The sequence below is a fragment of the Belonocnema kinseyi genome, chromosome 3 (genome assembly GCF_010883055.1).
Source record: "Belonocnema kinseyi isolate 2016_QV_RU_SX_M_011 chromosome 3, B_treatae_v1, whole genome shotgun sequence".
In the NCBI taxonomy this organism is placed as follows: domain Eukaryota; kingdom Metazoa; phylum Arthropoda; class Insecta; order Hymenoptera; family Cynipidae; genus Belonocnema; species Belonocnema kinseyi.
This window is the reverse complement of record NC_046659.1, coordinates 79,868,723-79,876,717: the sequence shown is the minus strand read 5'-3', so window position 1 is coordinate 79,876,717 and position 7,995 is coordinate 79,868,723. Positions and strand designations below refer to the sequence as shown.

The following is a 7,995-nucleotide window of genomic DNA, read 5'->3' as shown; positions in this document are numbered from 1 at the left end:
CAGGATTATTTAACTCACAAAAATGTCCACTTCAGGTGAAAATCGTTTAACTTAGGTGTTTTTAATTTAAAATCATTTAAAATTTTTAAATTACCAGTATAACGGGAATTCTAAAATTTTTAATGATTCGATTTTAATTTTATCTTCGTGATTATTTTCAATTTGAAATGGTAAAATTTATCGACTTTTTATTTTGAATTAGTAATTCTAAATCCGTCATTTGAAATATGAATATAAAATTTCACATTTTTTATAGAAATTTTGTTTGTATTCTTGAATATTTTGAATTTTCAAATGATACTATGATGTACTAGACAGCAAGCGGATGTAATTTGTATAGTGATATCCGGATTGCATAGGAATTCCCATCTCCGTTCAGGAAGTCCCAACTCCTGCTTCTATACACTTGAGCGAAGTGATTCGAACATTCGCATGTCTAACTCGACGATGTTAACTGATTTCCGATTTTTTTTTCTTTTCCAGAGGGATGGCGAGATTCTGTGTTGGGGGCTCCGCGTCGTTTGCTGGACACTATTGGGAGCTTCTCCAGAGACAGCTCTCCATGTCCTGCCAGAGTGAGTAATTTCCTCCTTAAAGGATCAATTTTTATGCCTATCACTTTTGATGTTTAAAGTTTTTTCCAATGATAAGATCTCTTCGCAGATGTTACGTACATTTTTCACATAAGCTAATTGACTCAATCAGAGACAGATCGAGGTTATTAAAACTGAAACCAATTTTCTAATATTTGAAAGTAATAATTATTCCTTTCATAGATACTATACATGCAAGAAATACGAGAGTATTACTCGCATTTTATTATTATTTTGTCTTGAAGTTCTAGAAAAAGCAATTCATTAATAATGTCCCAGTGTTTGTAACTTTATCCTGTTAATTACATCTATAAAAGTAAAAGAACTTTGCTTATGAAATTTGGACGAATTGTAGGTTTAATTAATATTTAGGTCTGGTAAGAATTTAAACTAAATAGGCCATTTAGAAGCAGTAATTTTTACTTTCAAGATTAAAACAAATGTACCTTGTTTATATAAGAATAAACTTGTTTGATATTCAAAATACTGCAATACTATAATTTTATTAGTTTAGATCTTCGAGAAGCATTGCACGACCTATTTTTGAACCATTCATGACCAAGCAGTATCAATTTAAGAAGTTTCAAAAAAAGCTGTTTATTTTGTTTATATGAGAAGAACTTTGTCTCATATTATGAATACTATAGTACTTTATCCAACATGTTGGTTCGAATTTGCGAGGCACTTATGATCCATTGACCTACCTTCCATGACTTCTTATCGACCGTGATTTGAAAGAATACCGTTAACTGCAAATCGGATAAGACACCTGAAAGCAGTTAACGGTAGTCGGCTCAAGGGACTTATCCAAAATGTAGTTAACGGTGTTCTTCCAAGTCACGGCAGTTATGATCTAGCAGCAATACTGATTTATAAATTAAAAAAATATGTTGTTTATCTTTTTGATATCAACAAAAACTTGTTTAATAGTGGAAATACAACAGTAATGCATATGATATATTTGTTCGCGTCTTCGAAACGCATCGAGTGCCCAATTGAAGAAACTTTCATCACCTACCATAACCTACCATCATCGTTTTTAAATTTGTTAACCAAATCAATCAAGTTTGTAGAAAACACTTAAACGATACTCCTAAGTTATGGTAGATCATGGAAGGTTTTGAATTTGGACAATCGATGTGTCTCGAAAACTTGATCAAAGAATTTCAGAAAATTTAAACAATAACAAAGAATTCCGAAGAATTAGATAAAATTGCTGAGAATTAAGGTGAGTTCAACGACTTCAAGGGGAATGAAAGGAAATCAAAAAAACATTAATCAATATAATTGGGTAAAATTGAGTCAACTTAGAAGAATTTAAGATGATTCAAAGGAATTAAGCGACAGTTTAGAAAATTAATAGAATTCCAAAGAATTCAGCGTGAATTCAAAATTATTTAAAATTAGTTTAAAAAAAGTCAAAATAGTCTACTGATTATTTAAAGGAATTCAAGACACTTTGATGAAATTCATACATGTTTTCAAGAATAGACTTTAACCAAATTAAAATTTTTTTTTAAATCCATAGCATTTTGTACAATGCAAGTGAACAGAATTCAGAGAGAATTTAACAGAACTAAATTGAAAAATTAAAAAAAACAAGGAATTAAATAAAATTTTAATCAATTTAGAAGTAAATTAAAGAAACGAGAAGAACTTTATGAAATGCACAACAGTTAAAGTAAAATTAAAAAGAAATAAAAACTATTTAACATATTTATTGCATTTAAATGAATTAGGAAATTCTAACGGAATTCGAAAGAATTTGATTTAATGCCTATAAGATTTCAAGGAGAGTTTATAAGAGTTCAGGATGAGTTCAAAGAAACTAAAATAATTAATTGAATTAAGTAGAATTGAGTGAATTTAGAAGAATTCAAGAAAACTAAAAAAAAACAGGGTAAATTAAAAAAAAGAATAAAGAGGATTCCAAATAATTTAAAAGAATTCAGGATAAATCAATAAGAATTCTGGTTGAAGTACCAGAGAATTCAAACTAACTTTAAAAAATTTGTTTATTCAAAATATTCCATTAATTTCAGTAAAATTCAAGGGAATATATAAGAATTCAATTTATTAAAATACAATTTTTAAAATCCAACAAAATTCAATTGAATTTAGATAAATGGAGTAAGTAGAAGTAGTGAATAAAAATTTATTAAAATTCATAAGAATTTAAGGTGAATTTAAAAGTCCTTATGGTCGAATAAACAAAATTAAAAATCCAAAAAACATCAATTGAATTAATAAATAAGGAATTTAGGTACATCCAAAAGAATTAAACGGGATTTGAAAAAATTAATTAAATTCAGAGATCATTGAGTTCTCTGTTTTAATTTATTGAAAGAAGTTAGTGAAGTGATTTATTTTTTATTTTTGAAAGGAACTGTAGTGACATTATCTTCGAGTTTATTCAAAAATACATATCTTGACCTATCTTGACCTATGCAAATATTCCAAATGTGAAAATGAAATTTATTTTCAACGAATAACGTTCTAAAAAATGTAAAATAACGCGTTTTTATATTTTAAAATACGTTTGTGATGTTGATGCGAAATGTAAATCGAGTCGCTCCCCTCGGATTGCCAAGCGCAAGGACCTAAACGCCTAGGGCGAAATATGTAAATGGCACGCATCAGATACGATCTTGTTACCTGAAAGAGTAGGATTGACGGAGAAAAGGATGACTATCATTGCCAATTCTTTTCGTGTCAAGAGCGAAGATTTAATTCAAGACTGTACTTCAAACAAATCCAACTATTTAAATAAAGAATAGTTCAGTTTGATAAACAAATAATAAATATGGAAAATTATTAGCGGATTTTTTTTGTAATATATAGATGTCTGATTCCATTTTAAATAAGGCAGGTTCTATACTGGAAATCGCAGAATATCTAGAGGATGAAATATATCTTTTTCTAGAAGAAATTAGCCGATAATTACTTTTCCGATTATCGAAAACAAACATCCTGTTATAAGGTTATGCGTTTTTTAAATTTGTTCTTTGTTTATATTTAAAAAAATGGTTTTTCTGAAAATAACAAAAGTTGATTTTCTTATAAAATCCACACATATATTTGTTTTGAATTTCTTCTTAACTTTGAACTTGCATAGAAAGGATATATTGTAAAATTTAAATTAACTAAACAATTTATGATTTTAAGCAATTAAAAAGCTGGGTGTGTAAGAAATATTATATATGTACTAAAAACACAAATAATTAAATATTTTCAACAAATAATTTTTTGAATGACAAAGTTTTAAAAAATATGTTTCGAATATCAAACAAAAATAATTTTGCAAAAATGGTATAAAACATGAATTTGATAAAAACTGGGAAACATATGTAAAAAAATATAAAATCTTTGGTGTTCCATAAAAGCTATTTTTCATGGCACTTTTTTGGACATACAAATTTCTATTCTAATATTTTTTCTATATCTTTTGTTTGCAAGAAAAATTAGTCAATTTGACTTTACGACAAAAAAACTCTTCTGGCCGCACAGATTATTTAGCCCACATGAACCTCACAAGAAATCTGTCTTATGATATTGCCAAATTCAACTAGAAACTGGACGAAAATATGAGTGCGAGGTTATTTGAGAAACTCGACTTCTATCGTTCTTAGAAAAACGAAAAAACGAAAATCGAAAAAATACGAATATTCCTAATATTCTTTAAGAACGATATATTTCGTCCCCGAGAGATTCTGCGATTTGAAAAGTAGAACCTAACTGATTTGGAATGGATTCGGTAAGAGAAATTGTCAGTTAAAATAAATTGACTTCTTTTGAGACAAAAGCTTGTAAAATTTAAAGACATGTCTCTCGAGTACATAATTTGGAAGAAAAAGTATCATTTTGTTTACTTTTGAAAATACATCGTTGTAGCTATAAAAACCTCATTATAAATTCATCTTAGAAATTAATGAAACAGCGAAGATCAGGAGTGAATTACGGCGTTTCGTAAAAAATAAAAAATAAATGCTCTTAAGCTGATTCGCTCTTGAGGGAAAGAAAAGCGTGGAAAAGTTAGAAGAAAAAAACGGTCGGGAAGGGAAACTCGAGCTGGGCTTCAGCACAAAACTCTACAAACTTGACTCCACAAGCTCCGGCTTCTCCCAAAGTCGTATAACTTCGAGCCTCGTAGAAAATCCCTGAGCTTTCGTGAATTCTCACAGTAGCTTCTCGTCTGCATTTCCAAGTGCGGAAAACACCAAACTTTCAAAATATGGTACTTTCAGTCCTGTTTGAAATATTAACAATGTTATCTTTTTAGATTTAGGACGTTGAAATGTTATTAATATACATAAATATTGAAAATATGTAAGTTATAAATCGAAAAGGGTGGGAGGTAAGGTGTCTTATGAAATCTTTTTTTTTTAGGTCGAAAAATATATTTATTTACGGATTGCTATGGACGCTTAGATGCTGAAACGTCGACTTTCTAAACAGTTTTAATTTTAGTTTTAACCATTTTAACTATCCCATCTTGAAAAATTCAAACACTCTTAATCAGAGTGCTATGTGACCCAAAAATCTTGTTTATTATAAAAAATTCAGAGATTCGAACGAAATTAAGGGGCATTTTCAGAAATTTTCTAATTATTTCATAAAATTACATATAATTTACCTGAAAATAATGCTAAGTATGTAAAGTCACTAAAAAATAATGTAGCTACGGAGGCACATTCTCAAATTTGTATTTCGTCCAAGTTTTATGTGAAAAGAAGCAAAAAGGAAGGTAACGAACGTTTTGTTACATTCCTTTTCGTTCTTTTTTATATAAATTACGAGTAACACATAATTTTGACATTATGCCTTCATATACTTATTATGTTTTTATAATTTTTAAGACTAAACTCAGTTTTTAGCCCAATTCTTCTAAATTTATCGAAATAATTGGCAAATATCCAAAAATGCTCCTTAACTTCGTTCGAATCCCTGAAAAAAATTAAGGTGGGTTACACACGTAAAATTGCGATATTATGATGTTGAGATTAAGAGATCGAATTTATCTCTAAAAAATGTCTTGTAGTTTTCGGTAAGTGTTGCATACTTGACTGTTGAAAATGTCTATCATTTCAAACGAATTTTAAGCAATCTTGTTATACAATTCAAAAATAGTTTTAAAAAATTGATAAATTCCTGAGGAAAGTCCATAATACCTTATTTTTTATATTCACTAGCATCATGAATCGCATGTTACACGTTAGTATAGTTTTTTTTATTTGAAGCGAAAAATAATTGTAAATACAAAACAATACAATCAAAAAAGATTTGTGAGTAGTGAAAGAAAAAATAATGTCAACCAAACATAATTTGACAGGGCAAATAATTTCGAATACAAAATAAGAGTTTTGTGTAACTATTTATTTGTAAGTTTGTTTAATGATTTGGTTTCAAGATTATTGTACAAATATAATTGTCTTATGATTCTCGGGAATATTCAAAAATATTTTTAATCATTTCAGATATGTCGAAATAGTATTTAAAATATTGTAAAGACATTTTTTATTTTCCAGGATTTAACCAAATCTTAGAAAAATTCAAGTGATTTTAAACGGTATTTCAGACTTGTAGGACTTTTGAAGCGATTAAAAGATGTTTTATAAATTTTCGTGAATCTATCAAAGTTTTTAAATATTTTTAATTTCTTCATAACTTTCCAGATTCTTTTTAAAAAATTTAAAAATCTTTCAAATGTTTAACATTTTTTAAAATTATCTCTTAGAATATTTTTTTAAAATACAAAGCAATAAAAAATTCCCATCAATTTTAAGACATTTTTTTTATTTTCTGGAAACATGTCGAAATCGTTGAAAAGCTTAAAAATTTTATTTTGTAATGTTCAAAAATCTACGCTTCAACTTTTTTTTAACCTTTTTAACTTTAAAATTATTTTAATCTTTTCAAAAACTTTTAGATATCCCTTAAACTTACTGAAATGTTTTCAAAAATTTTGAAAAATGTTTCAAATTTTTAAAAATCGTCTTGAGAATTGCCAAGTTTTTTATCTACATTTTTAGAAATCATTAAAAATATTTTAAACCTTTCTCAAGTTTCACCTGAAATCAATTTTTCGATATAAAAATTGTAAATTATATATTAAAGAAGTAATTAATGTAGACCATTCTTTATTTGTTAGTTTTTAGGTCAATTTATTTCAAAGTAAAATATTAAAAATATAATATATAATATAATATTAAAATATGATATATTATTTTTTAATTGCGGAACAAGTATCTCTTAAATTTTTTTGCATAATATTTTTTTAAAAATGGGAATGAATTTGATTTCTTATTTTAAACTTTATGATAAAATCGCAACTTTATGGGTGTTAAAATCTAACTTAAAATTTGTGTGTATAATGATGAACAATTTTCCGTATTGTACAAGAATTTCTTTCTTTTGATAAAAAAAAACAATTGAAGAACAATGGTTTAGAGATTCCGCTAAGATGTTTTAAGTTTGACAATTAATTTTCAAAGATATCAATTTCTTTAATATATATATATATTACATTATTACCGTTTAAAGATTCCGCTAGTACTTTAAGATGTATTTTTATCTATCATTTTATACCCAGCTTTATTAAAAAAAAATTTCAATCCAATTAAATTGATATGTGAGTAATATAGGAATCTTTAAACGTATTAGAAAATTAAAGGTTTTTCTAGATCTCGCGTTATAAGTATTTTAAATTTATCTTTATAGAATGTATTTTCCTTATATTAAAGAACAAATCCTGTGCATATTATTCTAGAAAAAGAACTTTTGGGGCGATTTCAGATCATTAATTGTAATGAAATACAAACTTTCATATTTTAAGCCCGATGATACCTTCACCTTTTTGTTTGATCAATTCAAGGTTCATTCTACAATAAATAATGTATATTTTCTAGGAGTAGTTTTTTACCTTTATATTTTTATTTATGGCAATATTTTTTCACTGAACGAATTAAATTTGTAGGATAGTGTTTGTAAAATTTCAAATCACGCAACATATGTTCTTGAATTTCATATGCTTTTAAACTGTTTTTCTCGCAGGAACAGTCTGGGAAATCCCCTAGTTCCATAATCGAGAGAAGTGTCGACTAAGAAATTCCAGACGCCCATAAGAAAATTACTTTCCAAGGGTGGTAAGATCTCAGAATGAAACGAACTGGGGGTGTCACTTCAGATATTGGTTTTATATTGGATTTTTGTCGGTTACTTTCGTGTAAATCGCAAAGAGGAAAGTACAAATACTTGATTTTCTACGACCCCCCAAGGTTCCTCCTCATTCACGAATTACGTGGATGCTCTTTTGATAGAGAAAGTTTTCGGAACAGATGAGCGAGGGGAAATGGAAAGAGAGAAAAAAATATGAAGGGAAAAAGAGAAAACATGAAACACATCG

General features: G+C 27.6%; 1 protein-coding gene across 1 annotated transcript in view; it reads left to right on the top strand.

Moving 5' to 3' along the window:
• Positions 1–501: 501 nt before the first annotated feature.
• Positions 502–7,995, top strand: part of LOC117168844 (choline O-acetyltransferase) — a 224,602-nt gene continuing 217,108 nt past the window's right edge. The window contains exon 1 of the mRNA XM_033354700.1: positions 502–575. The gene's annotated coding sequence lies outside the window, so the exon portion shown is untranslated. The remainder of the gene's footprint in view (positions 576–7,995) is intronic.